At 41.2% G+C, this 20,815-nt stretch overlaps 1 protein-coding gene across 6 annotated transcripts in view; it reads right to left on the reverse strand.

Moving 5' to 3' along the window:
- RAB3IP (RAB3A interacting protein) overlaps positions 1-20,021 on the reverse strand; it is a 69,650-nt gene extending 49,629 nt beyond the window's left edge. For 2 of the 6 annotated variants that reach the window (XR_001918057.1, XR_001918055.1), the window contains exon 1: positions 19,833-20,020. The gene's annotated coding sequence lies outside the window, so the exon portion shown is untranslated. Of the gene's footprint in view, positions 1-18,989; positions 19,648-19,832 lie in introns of those variants that run through there. The other 4 variants (XR_001918056.1, XM_018047952.1, XM_018047949.1 and 1 more) reach the window with 4 other exon arrangements.

The following is a 20,815-nucleotide window of genomic DNA, read 5'->3' on the forward strand; positions in this document are numbered from 1 at the left end:
CTCACACCTATGGATAGATCAACTAAACAGAAAATTAACAAGGAAACACAAACTTTAAATGATGCCATAGACCAGTTAGACCTAACTGATATCTATACGACATTTCACCCCAAAACAATGAATTTCACCTTTTTCTCAAGTTCTCACGGAACCTTCTCCAGGATAGATCACATCCTGGGCCATAAATCTAGCCTTGGTAAATTCAAAAAAATTGAAATCATTCCAAGCATCTTTTCTGACCGTAATGCATTAAGATTAGCTCTCAATTACAGGAGAAAAACTATTAAAATTCCACCATATGGAGGCTGAACAACACGCTGCTGAATAATCAACAAAGCACAGAAGAAATCAAAAGAGAAATCAAAATAAGCATAGAAATGAATGAAAATGAAAACACAACAACCCAAAACCTGTGGGACACTATAAAAGCAGTGCTAAGAGGAAAGTTCATAGCAATACAGGCATACCTCAAGAAATAAGGAAAAAGTCAAATAAAATAACCTAATTCTACACCTAAAGCAACTAGAAAAGGAAGAAATGGAGAACCCCAGGGTTAGTAGGAGGAAAGAAATCTTAAAAATTAGGGCAGAAATAAATGTAAAAGAAACAAAAGAGACCATAGCAAAAATCAACAAAGCCAAAAGCTGGTTCTTTGAAAGGATAAATAAAATTGACAAACCATTAGCCAGACTCATCAAGAAACAAAGGGAGAAAAATCAAATCAATAAAATTAGAAATGAAAATGGAGAGATCACAACAGACAACACAGAAATACAAAGGATCATAAAAGACTACTATCAGCAATTATATGCCAATAAAATGGACAACATGGAAGAAATGGACAAATTCTTAGAAAAGTTCAACTACCCAAAACTGAACTAGGAAGAAATAGAAAATCTTAACAGACCCATCACAAGCACGGAAATTGAAACTGTAATCAGAAATCTTCCAGCAAACAAATGCCCAGGTCCAGATGGCTTGCCAGCTGAATTCTACCAAAAATTGAGAGAAGAGCTAACACCTATCCTACTCAAACTCTTCCAGAAAATTGCAGAGGAAGGCAAACTTCCAAACTAATTCTATGAGGCCACCATCACCCTAATACCAAAACCTCACAAAGATGCCACAAAAAAAAAAAGAAAACTACAGGCCAGTATCACTCATGAACATAGATGCAAATATCCTTAACAAAATTCTAGCAATCAGAATCCAACAACACATTAAAAAGATCATACACCATGACCAAGTGGGCTTTATCCCAGGGATGCAAGGATTTTTTAATATCTGCAAATCAATCAATGTAATACACCACAAAACTAATTGAAAAATAAAAGCCATATGATTATTTCAATAGATGCAGAGAATGATAAAAACTCTCCAGAAAGCAGGAATAAAAGGAACATACCTCAACATAATAAAAGCTATATATGACAAACCCACAGCAAACATTACCCTCAATGGTGAAAAATTGAAAGCATTTCCCCTAAAGTGAGGAACAAGACAAGGGTGTCCACTTTCACCGCTACTATTCAACATAGTTTTGGAAGTTTTGGCCACAGCAATCAGAACAGAAAAAGAAATAAAAGGAATCCAAATTGGAAAAGAAGAAGTAAAACTCTCACTGTTTGCAGATGACATGATCCTCTACATGGAAAACCCTAAAGACTCCACCAGAAAATTACTAGAGCTAATCAATGAATATAGTAAAGTTGCAGGATATAAAATCAACACACAGAAATCCCTTGCATTCCTATACACTAATAATGAGAAAGTAGAAAAAGAAATTAAGGAAACAATTCCATTCACCATTGCAACAAAAAGAATAAAATACTTAGGAATATATCTACCTAAAGAAACTAAAGACCTATATATAGAAAACTATAAAACACTGATGAAAGAAATCAAAGAGGACACTAATAGATGGAGAAATATACCATGTTCATGGATCGGAAGGATCAATATAGTGAAAATGAGTATACTACCCAAAGCAATTTACAAATTCAATGCAATCCCTGTCAAGCTACCGGCCACATTTTTCACAGAACTAGAACAAATAATTTCAAGATTTGTATGGAAATACAAAAAAACCTCGAATAGCCAAAGCAATCTTGAGAAAGAAGAATGGAACTGGAGGAATCAACTTGCCTGACTTCAGGCTCTACTACAAAGCCACAGTCATCAAGACAGTATGGTACTGGCACAAAGACAGACATATAGATCAATGGAACAAAACAGAAAGCCCAGAGATAAATCCACACACATATGGACACCTTATCTTTGGCAAAGGAGGCAAGAATATACAATGGAGTAAAGACAATCTCTTTAACAAGTGGTGCTGGGAAAACTGGTCAACCACTTGTAAAAGAATGAAACTAGATCACTTTCTAACACCGTACACAAAAATAAACTCAAAATGGATTAAAGATCTAAATGTAAGATCAGAAACTATAAAACTCCTAGAGGAGAACATAGGCAAAACACTCTCAGACATAAATCACAGCAGGATCCTCTATGATCCACCTCCCAGAATTCTGGAAATAAAAGCAAAAATAAACAAATGGGATCTAATTAAAATTAAAAGCTTCTGCACAACAAAGGAAAATATAAGCAAGGTGAAAAGACAGCCTTCTGAATGGGAGAAAATAATAGCAAATGAAGCAACTGACAAACAACTAATCTCAAAAATACACAAGCAACTTCTGCAGCTCAATTCCAGAAAAATAAACGACCCAATCAAAAAATGGGCCAAAGAACTAAATAGACATTTCTCCAAAGAAGACATACGGATGGCTAACAAACACATGAAAAGATGCTCAACATCACTCATTATTAGAGAAATGCAAATCAAAACCACAATGAGGTACCACTTCACACCAGTCAGAATGGCTGCGATCCAAAAATCTACAAGCAATAAATGCTGGAGAGGGTGTGGAGAAAAGGGAACCCTCCTACACTGTTGGTGGGAATGCAAACTAGTACAGCCACTATGGAGAACAGTGTGGAGATTCCTTAAAAAATTGCAAATAGAACTACCTTATGACCCAGCAATCCCACTTCTGGGCATACACACCGAGGAAACCAGAATTGAAAGAGACACATGTACCCCAATGTTCATCGCAGCACTGTTTATAATAGCCAGGACATGGAAACAACCTAGATGTCCATCAGCAGATGAATGGATAAGAAAGCTGTGGTACATATACACAATGGAGTATTACTCAGCCGTTAAAAAGAATTCATTTGAATCAGTTCTGATGAGATGGATGAAACTGGAGCCAATTATACAGAGTGAAGTAAGCCAGAAAGAAAAACACCAATACAGTATACTAACACATATATATGGAATTTAGGAAGATGGCAATGACGACCCTGTATGCAAGACAGGAAAACAGACACAGATGTGTATAACGGACTTTTGGACTCAGAGGGAGAGGGAGAGGGTGGGATGATTTGGGAGAATGGGAATTCTAACATGTATACTGTCATGTAAGAATTGAATCGCCAGTCCATGTCTGACGTAGGGTGCAGCTTGCTTGGGGCTGGTGCATGGGGATGACCCAGAGAGATGTTGTGGGGAGGGAGGTGGGAGGGGGGTTCATGTTTGGGAACGCATGTAAGAATTAAAGATTTTAAAATTTAAAAAATTAAAAAACAAAACAAAACAAAACATTATCCTCAATGGTGAAAAATTGAAAGCATTTCCCCTAAATTCAGGAACAAGACAAGGGTGCCCACTTTCACCACTACTATTCAACATAGTTTTGGAAGTTTTGGCCACAGCAATCAGAGCAGAAAAAGAAATAAAAGGAATCCAAATTGGAAAAGAAGAAGTAAAACTCTGTTTGCAGATGACATGATCCTCTACATAGAAAACCCTAAAGATGCCACCAGAAAATTGCTAGAGCTAATCAATGAATATAGCAAAGTTGCAGGATATAAAGTCAACACACAGAAATCCCTTGCATTCCTATACACTAATAATGAGAAAATAGAGAAATTAAGGAAACAATTCCATTCACCATTGCAACAAAAAGAATAAAATACTTAGGAAAATATCTACCTAAAGAAACTAAAGACCTATATATAGGAAACTATAAAACACTGGTGAAAGAAATCAAAGAGGACACTAATAGATGGAGAAATATACCATGTTCATGGATCGGAAGAATCAATATAGTGAAAATGAATATACTATCCAAAGCAATCTACAGATTCAATGCAATCCCTATCAAGCTACCAATGGTATTTTTCACAGAGCTAGAACAAATAATTTCCCAGAGATAAATCCACACACATATGGACACCTTATCTTTGACAAAGGAGGCAAGAATATACAATGGAGAAAAGACAATCTCTTTAACAAGTGGTGCTGGGAAAACTGGTCAACCACTTGTAAAAGAATGAAACTAGACCACTTTCTAACACCATATACAAAAATAAACTCAAAATGGATTAAAGATCTAAACATAAGACACCAGAAACTATAAAACTCCTAGGGGAGAACATAGGCAAAACACTCTCCAACATACATCACAGCAGGATCCTCTATGAGCCACCTCTCAGAATATTGGAAATAAAAGCAAAAGTAAACAAATGGGACCTAATTAAACTTAAAAGCTTCTGCACAACAAAGGAAACTATAAGCAAGGTGAAAAGACAGGCTTCGGAATGGGAGAAAATAATAGCAAATGAAACAACTGACAAACAACTGATCTCAAAAATATACAAGCCAGAAAAATAAACCCAATCAAAAAATGGGCCAGAGAACTAAACAGACATTTCTCCAAAGAAGACATACAGATGGCTAACAAACACATGAAAAGATGCTCAACATCATTCATTATCAGAGAAATGCAAATCAAAACCACAATGAGGTACCATTTCACGCCAGTCAGAATGGCTGCGATCCAAAAGTCTACAAGCAATAAATGCTGGAGAGGGTGTGGAGAAGAGGGAACTCTTTTACACTGTTGGTGGGAATGCAAACTAGTACAGCCACTGTGGAGAACAGTGTGGAGATTCCTTAAAAAACTGGAAATAGAGCTGCCTTATGACCCAGCAATCCCACTGCTGGGCATACACACCGAGGAAACCAGAATTGCAAGAGACACGTGTACCCCAATGTTCATCGCAGCACTGTTTATAATAGCCAGGACATGGAAGCAACCTAGATGTCCATCAGCAGATGAATGGATAAGAAAGCTGTGGTACATCTACACAATGGAGTTTTACTCAGCCATTAAAAAGAATACATTTGAATAGGTTCTAATGAGGTGGATGAAACTGGAGCCTATTATATAGAGTGAAGTAAGCCAGAAAGAAAAACACCAATACAGTATACTAATGCATATATATGGAATTTAGAAAGATGGTAAGGATAACCCTGTATGCGAGACAGCAAAAGAGACACAGATGTATAGAACAGTCTTAAGGACTCTGTGGGAGAGGGAGAGGGTGGGGTAATTTGGGACAGTGGCATTGGAACATGTATAATATCATATAAGAAACGAATCACCAGTCCAGGTTCGATGCATGATACTGGATGCTTGGGGCTGGTGCACTGAGACGACCCGGAGGGACGGTACAGGGATTGGGGGGGGGGGTTCAGGATGGGGAACACGTGTATACCTGTGGCAGATTCATGTTGATGTATGACAAAACCAACACAATAATGTAAAGTAATTAACCTCCAATTAAAATAAATAAATTTATATTAAAAAAAAGAACAAAAAAACCCAGTTTTAGGCTCAAGGTTTCATGATTATACTAAAAATAAACAAAAATAAATCTCACTGACTCCTTTTGATCAGTGCCGTGTAACTAAAACGCTATTTTGAAAACTAGTAAAATAAAGAATCCAGTATTTATCCTGACTTTCCAATATATCAGAGAACTAAGCGTTTATGAGGAAAAGTCCTTCTTTTCAAAGAGTCCCACTTAATAACTTTGCAATCTTAATGAAACAATGAGTCTAGGTAACAATTATTAATAACTATTAAAACCCTTCGGTAAAATCTGGGAGACTTTATAATTAATGGATCAAAATGACAGTACTTGAACTCACTGATGACTTAATATCACGAAAAGGGAGAAAATCATAAATTATGAGAATTATGTGGTAAAACAGGGAAGAAACACTACCACCATTCATACAGTATTCTTGACCCTCTCCCCTAATAAAAAGAAAATGACGTCAATTCAATTAACCCTCTAGGTGATTATCAGTTTGTAGGAAATATAGAGCACAGTGTATGTGGGCTCAGTCATGTCCGACTCTCTGCAATGCCAGGAACTGCAGTCCACCAGGCTCCTCTGTCCATGGAATTTTCCAGACAAGAATACTGGAGTGGGTTGCCATTTCCTATGCCAAGGATCTTCCCAAGCTAGGGATCAAACCTGAGTCTCCTGTGTATCCTGCATTGGCAAACCTTTACCACTGCGCCACCTGGGAAGCCCAATAGAGGGTAAAAGAACATATTAAAAATAGCACCATACAGACAAAAACAGCAAAACCCAGACTTTGGAAACTCTACTGGATAAATCACCTGGTTTTTTCAATAAATAAAAATGGGGGGGGAAGGAATTTATAAAGAGACTCGAGACATAAACAAATATAATGTGGGGGCCTTGCTTGAATTATCTGAATTAACCAACTATAAAAACATTATGAAAAAATCAATGGAACCTGAACACTGGATATTACTGATATTACTATGAATTATTGTCAGTTTTTAGAGATAATAATGGTATGATGGTTATGTGAAAAAAAAAAGTATCCTTTAGGGATATCACAGAAATATAGAAGAAATAAAATTCCTTGGATTTGCTTCAAAATAATCCAGGGGAGAAGGACGGTCTGGGGAGCTAAGTCATCTAACTACCCGTACCAATCTCACAGGATTACAGAGCTGTTTCTCCCTTCAGTTCAGTTCAGTCACTCAGTCATGTCCGACTTTTTGCGACCCCATGGGCTGCAGCACCCCAGGCTTCCCTGTCCATCACCAACTCCCAGAGGGTGCTCAAACTCATGTTCATCAAGTCGGCGATGCCATCTATTTACTGCTGCTGCTGCTGCTAAGTCGTTGAGCACTTACTAAATAGCAGGTATAGTTGCCAGTACATGTATAGCTGAGGAAGCTGCAGCTTAAGGCAACCAGGATTAAAATCTCTGGCTGCTGAGACTTCAGAGTCCTAGCTCTTAACCACACCACACTATCACCACTAGAACTGCTTTGCCTTTCCACTGTTAGATGGTTCATGTAAAAATGTTTCTCCTTAAACTGAATTAAAATCCATTAGGTGGCTCAGACGGTAACGTGTCTGCCTGCAATGCGGGAGACCCGGGTTCAATCCCTGGGTTGGGACGATCCCCTGGAGAAGGAAATGGCAACCCACTCCAGTATTCTTGCCTGGAAAATTCCATGGACAGAGGAGCCTGGTAGGCTACAGTAAATGGGGTGGCAGAGAGTCATACACAACCGAGTCAGTTCACTTCACATCCCTGCAACACCCACTCTATTTTTCCTATAAACATTCAACTGTTCTTTCAATGAGTTTTCACGGACAGTCTACTATGTGCCAGGCTCTGGGGAAAGAAGATGGTAAATCATCTCTGCTCCCAAACAGTATCAATACAGCAGGAGACAATGACAATTAGAGGCAATGAACAGTGTGATAAACACCACAGAATAAGCAAAGGCTACTAAGAGACCACACAAGAAGGCCAAATAAATCAGAAGGAAAAGACTCCCAGGAAAAGTAAAGCCAAAGAGAAGACCCAAAGAAATAGGAAATAATGAGGAAGATAAAGCCCTTGGCAGGACTTTTCAGGCATGTCTAAGGTGTAAAAGTAAAGCATTTGTGGAAAATGTTCCATAAACTGGAGCACAGACTAGGAACATAGGATCCAAACCTCAAGGAGAGGCAGGTCTGAACCCTGGTAGTTCAGTTAGTAAAGAACCTGTCTGCTGTGCAGGAAACCCAGGTCCAATCCCTGGATCAGGAAGATCCCCTGGAGAAAGAAATGCCAAACCACTGCAGTATCCTTGCCTATAATATCCCATAGACAGAGGAGCCTGGTGGGCTACAGTTCATGGGCTCCCAAACAGTAGGGTACGACTGAGCAACTAACACTTTCACTTTTCTATCAAATTACTAGGCCAGTGTGTGCCTAGCTTCTCTTATCTGGAAATCTAGCTTGGTTTGCTTCCTCACAGGTTGTGAATTAGAAGAAAAATTCAAGTATCATTCAGTAGAGTACCTCAGAGCACTGCCTTTATGTACCATGTTTTCATTCTGGGGGATACATTAAAACACTGTTTAAATTCCAGTCACTCCTGAAAAGGAGATTATTTGAAGATTAAATGTAGTCCCTTTCCCAAGCATGCGAAATTTCCATAAAATGTGTAACTTATCTGGTAATGACCTGCCAATCACAATGATCTAAAAATCTTTTGCTCTTTCAAATGGAAGCATTAAGATTTGTTTTGCATTCAAAGTTCTTATACGAATAAAATAAACTGCTACTTTTAAGCAGCAGTACTCTCTGTATTGTGTGTATGTGTGCAGTTGCTCAGTCGAGTCTGACTCTGCAACCCCAAGTGATGGTAGCCCACCAGGCTCCATTTCTTTCTCCAGGGGATCTTCTCAACCCAGGGATCCAACACATGACTCCTGCATTGGCAGGTGGATTCTTGACCACCAGCGCCACCTAGGAAGCCCTACTCTCAGCATTAAGTAGTAAGTAATTCAATAACTCAATTTCAAGTGCAGTTATCCCAGTTCATAAACTAAACTTGTCAGAGATCACTACAAATGAGTGAAAAGGATGATAGCGTTCAATTTTTATGGGTGAATTACTAACAGCTTCAGTGGCCTTATTATCACTCAGTTTTAAGTAATAAAGCTGATCTCCAATTTAAAAAGTTGATCAAAACAATTTGCTTCTGATTCATAGTATTCATTATATCTTATTTCTTCTTTCCAGAAGTCAGCATTATCACAGCAAAAACAGCAGCCAATACTGAAAGTTAACTATGCGTCAGTTAACTAAGAATTTCACATGTATCATTTCAATGAATGCCTAGAAAAATCTTAATGGTTTATAGTTATTAAATATATTTCATACCTATATTATTTTAGTATAAGTATAATTAATAATTTTATCAATTCTTTTTATTCCAGTTGAATGGACTCTGATGCTGGGAGAGATTGGGGGCAGGAGGAGAAGGGGACGACCAAGGATGAGATGGCTGGATGGCATCACGGACTCTATGGACATGAGTCTGAGTGAACTCCGGGAGATGGTGATGGACAGGGAAGCCTGGCGTGCTGTGATTCATGGGGTCGCAAAGAGTCAGACACGACTGAGTGACTGAACTGAAATGAACTGGAAGGATGATTGTCAGCTTCAACTCCTCAGGGAAAATCCTGGTACTAAGTTTTAAGAATACAGATATGAAAATGAGCTAAAAAGAAGGTGGCTCAGAGGTTAAAGCATCTGCCTCCAACACGGGAGACCCAGGTTCGATCCCTGGGTCAGGAAGATCCCCTGGAGAAGGAAATGGCAACCCACTCCAGTAGGTGGGTTGCCTACCTGAGGAGCCTGGTGGGCTGCAGTCCACGGGGTCACAAAGAGTCGGACATGACTGAGTGACTTTACTTACTTACTTAAAGCCTATTATGGGCCACTAAATGATAATCCTGAAGAGAGAGGAGGAGGAAGACAATGTTTCAAGGAGAAGTAAAAATATAACTTAGATTTTTAAATGCCGAATAAGAGTCTGTAGATGAGCTAAGCAAGGAAATAATATAGCATAGTCAAGGAACAAGGGTTTGGCACTAATGAAACTAACCAAACAAAAAAGAGGACAGAAAATCAACCTGGAGAAGCAGATATGAGACAGATAATTAAAAGCTTCACTTAACATGGAAAATGTTACTTGGAGTTTCATCCTGAAGAGGTGCTCAGATCTACATTTTAGGAAGTACAGATGAATTGTGATGTCTTTAGAAAAATGACTCCCAAGGACTTTAACTAGAGACAAGAGACTAGAGGCAATTAGTTAAGAGGCTACTGCAACAGACTACACAAGAGAGCATGAAGGTCACACACTGCAAATGAGGGGATGAAGGCACATATATTTAACATCTATATAGGAAAGCATTCAGAATAGCTTCAATTATATTTCTCCGTATACACATATATCATTACCTTATTACCTTGTTTATTGTGACATATACATATATACATTTTGTACATTATTCTAGTCATTCCTCTTAGCATCCCTTTGAAATGGTTCTTACCTCTATTTTATAGATTCAGAAACTGAGGATCAGAGAGGTTAATTAATTTTGTTAAGGTGAAACGGTCAGTAACAGAGGGAGGATTCAAAGCCTGGTGTGTCTGACTCCAGCACCTGCGTCTGACTCCACTACATCTTAAAAGGTAAGACTCAAGACAAAGGTTAAATGAAGACAGAGGATCTCTAAGGCAGTCTTACCCAGCCAATTTTAAGAAGAGAACAATCCAAACAGAAGAATCCTATTTAATCTATGAACAACTGTTTTACTTTCAGAAAGAAAAAACTGAAGTTTCTCTAATGCACTGCTATTGAAATGAGCATTTGCTGTTACTTTGCCATCCTTTCTATTTTTTCCCTACATTCTCTTGGCTCTCATCATTTCCTTACTTATTTTGCTGCTATGCTTGGATTTAAAATAAGTAATTATTCAGCCCCTTATAGTTTGTTGTCGGAGGGTAGGAATAGCATATAAATCAACAGAAACCTGATTTTAATATAATGGCCTTATGATATAATCAAAAAAAGTGTGCATGTTTGTAATTAGTAATCCTTACCTAAAAAAAATTTTTAGTGTTAATTTTTTTAAGTGTGAAACTGTATTATAGCTAACTGCCTTTACCTTTTAGAAATACATAATGATATATTTACAGATAAAATTATACAATGCCTGGAATTTTCTCAAAATAATACAGGAGAGGGACTAGTACAGGGGGTAGATGGGGCAGGATTGTCAATAGTTGATGGGCTAGATGATGGGAAATTTGAAGTTCGTTAGATATTTGCATCTATGTATTTTGTTTTCAATTCTCCATAATTAGAAATTTTTGAGATTTATCCAAATGCTATATAAAGGAAGAAAAACAAAACAAAACGGTGTATAAAAAATAATTTTCTCATTAACTTTCCCTAAAATTATAAAGTTGGTTTTCCAAACTAATATTTGGTTGTAACAAAAAACAATTCACGTTTACATTTTAGGAAGCAGTCTATGTTTATAAGTGTGAAATTAATTACTAACTCAAAGGAAAAATTAGTCAGATGGTCAGTCAACCTACACAATCTTCCCACTAATTAAAATAGACCACAAATTAATTTCCATTTACTAATACCACAGGATTAAATGTACAATCCAACATATTGCAAAATGTTCATTACTGCAGATTATTAAAGGTTTTCAGAAATTCTCAGAACTTCAGTTCAGTTCAGTTCAGTGCTCAGTCATGTCCGACTCTTTGCAACCCCATGAATCGCAGCACGCCAGGCCTCCCTGTCCATCACCAACTCCCGGAGTTCACCCAGACTCACGTCCATTGAGTCAGTGATGCCATCCAGCCATCTCATCCTGGGTCATCCCCTTCTCCTCCTGCCCCCAATCCCTCCCAGCATCAGAGTCTTTTCCAATGAGTCAACTCTTCACATGAGGTGACCAAAGTACTAGAGCTTCAGCTTTAGCATCAGTCCTTCCAAAGAACAATCAGGGCTGATCTCCTTCAGAATGGAATGGTTGGATCTCCTTGCAGTCCAAGGGACCTTCAAGAGTCTTCTCCAACAACACAGTTCAAAAGCATTAATTCTTCAGCGCTCAGCTTTCTTCACAGTCCAACTCTCACATCCATACATGACCACTGGAAAAACTATAGCCTTGACTAGATGGACCTTAGTCAGCAAAGTGATGTCTCTGCTTTTGAAAATACTATCTAGGTTGGTCATAACTTTTCTTCCAAGGAGTGTCTTTTAATTTCATGGCTGCAATCACCATCTTCAGTGATTTTGGAGCCCCCCAAAATTAAAGTCTGACACTGTTTCCACTGTTTCCCCATCTATTTCCCATGAAATGATGGGACCGGATATCATGACCTCCGTTTTCTGAATGTTGAGCTTTAAGTAAACTTTTTCACTCTCCTCTTTCACTTTCATCAAGAGGCTCTTTAGTTCCTCTTCACTTTCTGCCATAAGGGTGGTGTCATCTGCATATCTGAGGTTATTGATATTTCTCCCGGCAATCTTGATTTCAGCTTGTGTTTCTTCCAGTCCAGCATTTCTCATGATGTACTCTGCATATAAGTTAAATAAGCAGGGTGACAATAAACAGCCTTGACATACTCCTTTTCCTATTTGGAAACAGTCTGTTGTTCCATGTCCAGTTCTGACTGTTGCTTCCTGACCTGCATACAGATTTCTCAAGAGGCAGGTCAGGTGGTCTGATATTCCCATCTCTTTCAAAATTTTCCACAGTTTATTGTGATCCACATAGTCAAAGGCTTTGGCATAGTCAATAAAGCAGAAATAGATGTTTTTCTGGAATTCTCTTGCTTTTTCCATGATCCAGCGGATGTTGGCAATTTGATCTCTGGTTCCTCTGCCTTTTCTAAAACCAGCTTGAACATCAGGGAGTTCACGGTTCACGTATTGCTGAAGCCTGGCTTGGAGAATTTTGAGCATTACTTTACTAGCATGTGAGATGAGTGCAATTGTGCGGTAGTTTGAGCATTCTTTGGCATTGCCTTTCTTTGGGATTGGAATGAAAACTGACCTTTTCCAGCCTTGTCTAACTCAATGAAACCAAGCCATGCCCATGGGGCAAACCAAGACGGGCAGCTCATGGTGGAGAGGTCTGACAGAATGTGGTCCACTGGAGAAGGGAATGGCAAACCACTTCAGTATTCTTGCCTTGAGAACCCCATGAACAGTATGAAAAGGCAAAATGATAGGATACTGAACGAGGAACTCCCCAGGTCAGTAGGTGCCCAATATGCTACTGGAAATCAGTGGAGAAATAACTCCAGAAAGAATGAAGGGATGGAGCCAAAGCAAAAACAATACCCAGTTGTGGATGTGACTGGTGATAGAAGCAAGGTCTGATGCTGTAAAGAGCAATATTGCATAGGAACCTGGAATGTCACGTCCATGAATCAAGGGAAATTGGAAGTGGTCAAACAAGAGATGGCAAGAGTGAACGTCGACATTCTAGGAATCAGCGAACTAAAATGGACTGGAATGGGTGAATTTAACTCAGATGACCATTATATCTCAGAACTTCCTGGGTTACTAACACTGTGAACAGTGTTAGCTCCTCAGTCGTGTCCGACTCTTTGTGACCCCATGGACTGTAGCCTACCAGGCTCCTCCGTCCATGGAATTTTCCAGGCAAGAATACTGGAGTGGGTTGCCATTCCCTTCTCCAGGGGATCTTCCCGAGCCAAGGATCAAACCTGGGTCTCCTGCATTGGCAGGCACTGTATTACAAATTTTTGGAACAAAAATATAAAAAAACAATTGTTTTCCAAGTTTCCTTCTCTTAAAAATGGAAGCCTCTTTATTTTGTATATGTAAGAATACAAATATTCAATAGGCACTGAAGTATATGTTGATTGGATAAACAAGCAATAAGATTATTTAGGGAAGTAATAAATAGCAGAGCAGTGAAGAGCAGAGACAGAGATTCCAGGCCACCTTTACAAATTGGAGATAAAATAGTAAGTACCGCAGCAAGATTGGAGAAACTGTTTTTAAAGTTTGGGGGAAACTGAACATTTGATCAAACAAGCTTCAGAAAACCTTTCTAATTCAGATTTTGTTATTAACTGGCTGTGTGAACTAAGGTATGTCACTTAATTTCTCTGAGTGTCAGTTTTAATATCTATAATGGTAGTGGTATTATCGCCCCTGCCTACATTTGAGAAAATCAAGTGGCTTATCTGTCAATGTAAAAATGTCCTGAAGACTGTAAAGCACAACACAGATGAATGATATCTATAAAGATCTAAAAAAGAATAAATGAGGGGGTAAATAATAAGAGTCTACAAAGCGGTTTGTCTTACAAACCAGAAGGGAACCTTAGTTATCCTTGATAAAGAAGAAGGAAGGGAAAAACAAGCCATTCTGAGGTACAGAGTTCAAATTAACTCTCTTCCCAACAAGAAATTAATTAATGTACATTTACGTACCGTTCTTCAAATCTCCTTTAGTTGTTCTTTTATACTTCATCTTGATCTGTCAATCAGATGCCCACAAACAAATACTCAAACTATTATCTGGACACATCAAATGACAATTCACTTATTTAAATGGCTCTAAGGGGCTTCCCTGGTGGCTCAGTGGTAAAGAATCTGCCTGCCAATGCAGGAGACATGGGTTCAATCCCTGGGTTGGAAAGACCCCTTGGAGGAGGAAATGGCAATCCACTCCAGTACTCCTGCCTGGAAAATCCCAGACAGAGGAGCCTGGCAGGCTACATTCCATGGGGTTGCAAGAGCTAGACACGACTGAGTGCACACACACGCAGGCTATCATCAGTATGTTTCTGTGTGAGTCAAAGCTACTCTCACATTCTTGCATGGAGTTTCCTTCCACTAGAATGTCAAGTCATAAACTTTATTATGTAGAGTTTATCCAACTTCCATTATGCTTATACTTACAACAGTCGTCAACTATAAGCAACAAACTTCTCTAACTTGAACTATTTCAATAATTTCCATTCTTTTTCCTCTGATCTAAGTAATCTTTGCTTATGGTTAAAGCAATTTAATTTCGTGTTGCTGATATCCTAAGATAAATCAAGATTACTTCTTCACTTTTCTATATACAACTGAAGCTTATGAAACCACCTCATTTAGCTTTAAGTTGAAAGGGAAAGCAGAAGGGAAACACAGAGATAGCAAATTAATGATATCTCTTGTTAAGTAACCTCTTCTTCCCTTAGGCCCTTCAATCCCTACTCTGAACATTCACTTTCATTTCTACTGCTAGACTAGTTTCAACACATTTTAACATTTCTTTTGCTAACCATCCATCACCAAACAGCACAGTACCTACTAGGTTCCAGGCCCAAAACTAAGGCTATATGGTGGGGTAAGATGCATTAAAGCCCTGCCCTCAAAGCATGTGTTTACTAGAAGAGACCTCACTGTCAACAAACATTTACAAATATGATGTAAATGTCAAAATGATACCAAAATAGAGGCATGTGCTCTGTGCTTTGGAAATATAAAAAAAAATAAATAAGTAGATATGCAGATGACATCACCCTTATGGCAGAAAGTGAAGAGGAACTAAAAAGCCTCTTGAGGAAAGTGAAAGTGGAGAGTGAAGAAGTTGGCTTAAAGCTCAACATTCAGAAAACTAAGATCATGGCATCTGGTCCCATCACTTCATGGCAAATAGATGGGGAAACAGTGGAAATGGTGTCAGACTTTATATTTTTGGGCTCCAAAATCACTGCAGATGGTGATTGCAGCCATGAAATTAAAAGACGCTTACTCCTTGGAAGAAAAGTTATGACCAACCTAGATAGCATATTCAAAAGCAGAGACACTACTTTGCCAACAAAGGTCCGTCTAGTCAAGGCTATGGTTTTTCCAGTGGTCATGTATGGATGTGAGAGTTGGACTGTAAAGACGGCTGAACACCGAAGAATTGATGCTTTTGTGGTGTTGGAGAAGACTCTTGAGAGTCCCTTAGACTGCAAGGAGATCCAACTAGTCCATTCTGAAGGAGATCAGCCCTGGGATTTCTTTGGAGGGAATGATGCTGAAGCTCAAATTCCAGTATTTTGGCCACCTCATGCGAAAAGTTGACTCATTGGAAAAGACTGATGCTGGGAGTGATTGGGGGCAGGGGGGAAAGGGGACAACAGAGGATGAGATGGCTGGATGGCATCACTGACTCGATGGATGTGAGTCTAAGTGAACTCTGGGAGTTGGTGATGGACAGAGAGCACTGGCGTGCTGTGATTCATGGGGTCGCAAAGAGTCGGACACGACTGAGCGACTGAACTGAACTGAATGTGGCAAAGGTAAGGACAGCAGAACAGAAAAAGAGAAACTATAAATAGCTAGAAGTGAAGTTAAAGTCACTCAGTCGTGTCCAACTCTTTTCAACCCCACGGACCATACAGTCCATGGAATTCTCCAGGCCAGAATCCTGGAGTGGGTAGCCTTTCCCTTCCAGGGGATCTTCTCAACCCAGGGATCAAACCAGAGTCTGCTGCACTGCAGGCAGATTCTTTACCAACTGAGCTATCAGGGATAGCTAGAAAGGAGTCTTTAAATTTCTTCAGACACTTTGTTTTCAGGATATCATGTATTTAAGTAATTTAGTAACCAATTTACCACTCTTCATTGAACTACATCTTGACTCGCACTCTACAGGGCAAAGGTTTGGTGTGAAAGGGTGTACTCCCTCAGATTACCCTCAAAGCTTTCCCTCAACACACAAATATCACTACCAACTACTACTCCTTTCTTCCCTGCTCTCCAACTACTTAAGCATTTTGTCTTACCTGACACTCATTAAAATTACAACACCATATGCACGTGAAGGTACCTTCTAAATTTTGATAAACTTACAAAAAGATATGGCAATGATTACATGGTCTACCTTCCAGACTTCTTATAAAGTCTTTCCTTTAACCCCCACTGTGACTTGCAGAGTAGACACTCATAATGTCTGATTTAAAAATCACTGGTGATACACTAAGAATTACTTATTACACTAATATCAAGTGCCTCATAAAAGCTAAATTAAACCCAATTCTTTAGCATTATAATCTACACAGGAAGAAGTAGCCTGGTTACGAGCATGGACATCAAAGAAAAACTGCCCAACTCCTAATCTAGTCCCCTCATTAATTAGCTTTTGTGACCTTGAACAAGCTCCATAACCTCTCAGTGCCTCAATCTTCTCAACTATTAAATGGATAAAGTATTACCTAACTCCTAGGTCAATGTGAGAGCAAATGAGTTGGCATAATGCTCAGACCAGAACCCGATACAGCCTAAAGGCTAGACTCTGTAGTAGCAGCAGCAGGGCTCGTATCACATCATCAGAAACCCTGTTTATATTTTAACCGGTCTTCTTAGTCACAAGGCTCTTTTTACAGAAGGTGCAGTTCAGGCACGGAAAGAGCAAGGCTGGTCGGATTTCCATTTTGGGCAGGCACACTCAGTGTTTAATCCTGGCTCTGCCATTAGTCAGCTATAGGACTACAGACAACCAAGTAACTAGAGGCAAGTTGTTCACCTCTCTGACCCTCAATTTTATGATCTGTAAAATGCAATACCACCACCTATATGCGAGGAAATGTCCCAAGAACTAGAGAGTCAAGGTACTTGAAGCAACAAGCACAGTGCATGGCACACTGTTGAGCTCTATCTGTTCCCCTCCTCCACTCCCTACATGGAGTATCTCATCTAATTCTCATCCCACCATTATGAAGCTCATATTAGATTGAGCCATATTAAAAACAGCTGAATACTGACAAACCCCAAACCGTTCAACCTAACACTGCTGCTGCTGCTAAGTTGCTTCAGTCGTGTCCGACTCTGTTCGACCCCATAGACGGCAGCCCACCAGGCTCCCCCGTTCCTGGGATTCTCCAGGCAAGAACACTGGAGTGGGTTGCCATGTCCTTCTCCAATGCATGAAAGCCTAACACTACCCTCATTTAAATGATTTACTTAAGGTCATACGCACGATTTAACTGACGGAGCTAAAACTTAAAAAAGGTAACTTTTTATTAAAATTGGTTCAGTGAGTCCTGCTCAGAAAGGGAGGGGGGAAGGGTATACGTGTATAACTACTGTAACCTGCAAGTTCTTGTTTTGCCATATTAAAAAACCAAGATGATGACGTAGATTTCTATGAATCTTTCAGTCTTAAAAACTATTTGCAGCGGACTTCTCTGGTGGTCCAGTGGTTACAATTCCACACTTCCTCAGCAGGGGGCACGGGTCCATCCCAGGTCAGGGAAGTTCAACAGGCTGCACTGAAGACAGTCAACACACACACACACAGACACACACCCACACACAGAGTGTCTACACGGCTGTAGAAGTTGAGGGTTCAGTGAAAATTATAGGAAAATAATATTAAAGAAAGCATCAACTACACCAATTCAAAACCTACAACTGGATCTAATTAGAAACGCCACTAATTAGAAAATTTACAAAGCAGCTGAACATCAAATATTCATCCTGGTGAAAAGTTAGCGGTATTCAATACCACCGATGAGTCGTTTGCCAAATATACCAGAAGAGTTGCAGTCTATACATGCCCTTTGGTTCTCGAAATAGTGGAAATAGAAAAAAAAAAGAAAAGCTTTTTTCTTTTTCCCTAATAGTAAGAAATATACTATTGTAGTAACATTATATAACCGCTAAGCTTATTTCTACATATTCCACAAGGATAGGATTCTATCACACAAACCATACTTGGGGTACGTATCTGTCCAAACATGCAAAGTCCTATCAAAACGCACCACACTAGCAAATAAAACAGCAAGCGTTAACACAACAAGGCCCCATCAAAGTGGTGAAATCTTTTAACACTAGCAAATATTTACTCTGACTGGTTACAAATCTACTCTGACTGTTTTCTCCACTCTGCCTTTCTCCTTGATATGTCATTCACCATTTTTTTCCCCTTAAAATGGCATGAACAACAAAATAAGGATAATGAACAGAAACCGGGTCTTGCAACAGATTTACAATACAACAGTTTTGTTCTAATCCTCTTATTGGCCTCTGCTGCAATTATGTAATCATTTCACGGCAAAAGCTTACAAGGAAGTCTTTCCCGACCCTGAAATGAAGCTGGAGGGGGAAACAGAAGTGGGAAACAGGTAGCCTCGGAATTTGCTACATTTCCGCGAAACTAAACTGGCTGCATCTTCGGAATCACCATTACCTGAGCGCTCTTAATTTTCAAGACTTTACCCATTAGCCATTACAGACTTTTTTCTTTTTCTTCTTTAAATCCCATAACAACTGGCAACTCTTCACGCGCTGCAGATTTCATCTAACACCATCACTTCCAGAGTCCATTAAACTCTCTTTTTCCCTGGCGATCAGAACGAGCTATCCACGCTGGAAGGGTAGTGTAATTACAATTATGTCTGAACAGCTCGCCTCAACTCCCCGAAACAAAAGTCAGGCTGCACGGAGCTGTCTCCTAAGGCGCCGGTTCTTGCCCACCACGTTTCGCCGAAATCTCCCAAGGGTGACCTCTACGCCTTGGCGCCGTGCCCGGCTCGCCGTCTCCTAAGACCCTCGGTCCATGCCTACTGCCTCGCCGGGTCCAGCTCCCGCGCGGCGGCGGCCTCCAGACTTGTTGGCGAAGTCTCTTTACAACCCGCTCCGCAAGCCCGGGCCCTCAGCTCCGGCCGCGCGCGCCCCGCCGACAGGTAAGCTGGGTCTGGCTCCACGCCTCGGGCGCTCAGGACAGCGCGGTTAATGAGTAACGCGCCCGAGGGACGGGGGAGGAGCCGCCGCCGCCCGACGCCCACCAGCGGCCCCAAGGGGCGCCTACATGCCCCCCAGGCGCCGAGCCTCCGCCACCGCCGGCGTCCGCGAGCCCAGAGGAGCGCGCTCGCCGGGGCCAGGACAGCCGGGCCGGGGCCGCGCGCGCCGCGCCCTCACCTGCACCTGCCGCGGCCGCCCCTCCAGGCCCGCTCGCGGGAGGCGGGCGCGCGCGCACTGAGGGGGGCGGTGTTCCGCGTCCTGGGCCTCTCCCTCCCGCCGCCGCGCTCACCTGACTAAGCTACCACCGCCGCGGCCCGCGCTTAGGGGCGCTCGCAGAGCTGCACACCGCGCACGCCGAAGCACTCTGAGGCGGAGGCGGACGGCTGGCCGACGCCGCTACACTCTAACGCGGCGAGTGCACGGCCGGAGGAGCCGCCGAGGGAGCGCGGGACTGCGCCTGCGCCGGGAGCCGGGCCCCGAGCCTGGAGCCGTACGGCCCCGCGGAGGGAAGGCGGGGTTAGGGGCGGGGAGGGGGCGGGGAGGGGGCGGGGCGGGCGTGGGGCCGGAGGGGCCGACGCGCTCCCGCGCCCCCTGGCGCCAGGCGGGGCTTTCGCAGGTGTTGGGCGCGGGCCCCAGGTGTCTTCGCGGGTGGTTTCCTTGGGAACCAGGGCGAACTGGCGCTGAGCCTTGTTGCCCTGGGCTTAACAGAAGGTCTCCGGTTCACGTCGAATTTGTTGGTCTCTCCAGGAGTCGGAAGATGAACCTTCGATGTGAGTTGAGGACCACTATATCCAACCTGAGACTCGGCACGCATATGTACCTTCCAACGTGTGTCTGTTTGTGTGTGGGCGTGCGTGAGTCTCTGGGGGCATGGATGAGAGGAAGGGGAGTCTGATAGAAGAACCTAGATCCCGGCATTCCAGCAACTGTTAGAGCATTCGAGAATGTCGTGTCTGTACCTACCTTCTTTCATCTTTCTTGTCAACTTTTATCAAACTTCCACCCCACTTTAGGTCCTCCAGAGAGGAAACGTGAAACTACAAACCATGTTTCCGAAAATCTGATCAAAAAGAAGCAGTCGCATCAAATATGCGTCTCTATGTTTAGTCAAAGAGATACGGGCAGTTTATGCAATATGTATATTGAGTAGGACCCCATTCTGTGTATTGATGCCATCTATTAGCGGTAATAAAGAAGAGTAGGTTATGGGTATGGCTTATAGGAATCAGGATTGAGGAATCAGCTTTGAGGCTGGCACCTTCTAGCTGTTGT

This window comes from Capra hircus, chromosome 5 (assembly GCF_001704415.2).
Source record: "Capra hircus breed San Clemente chromosome 5, ASM170441v1, whole genome shotgun sequence".
Classification (NCBI taxonomy): Eukaryota; Metazoa; Chordata; class Mammalia; order Artiodactyla; family Bovidae; genus Capra; species Capra hircus.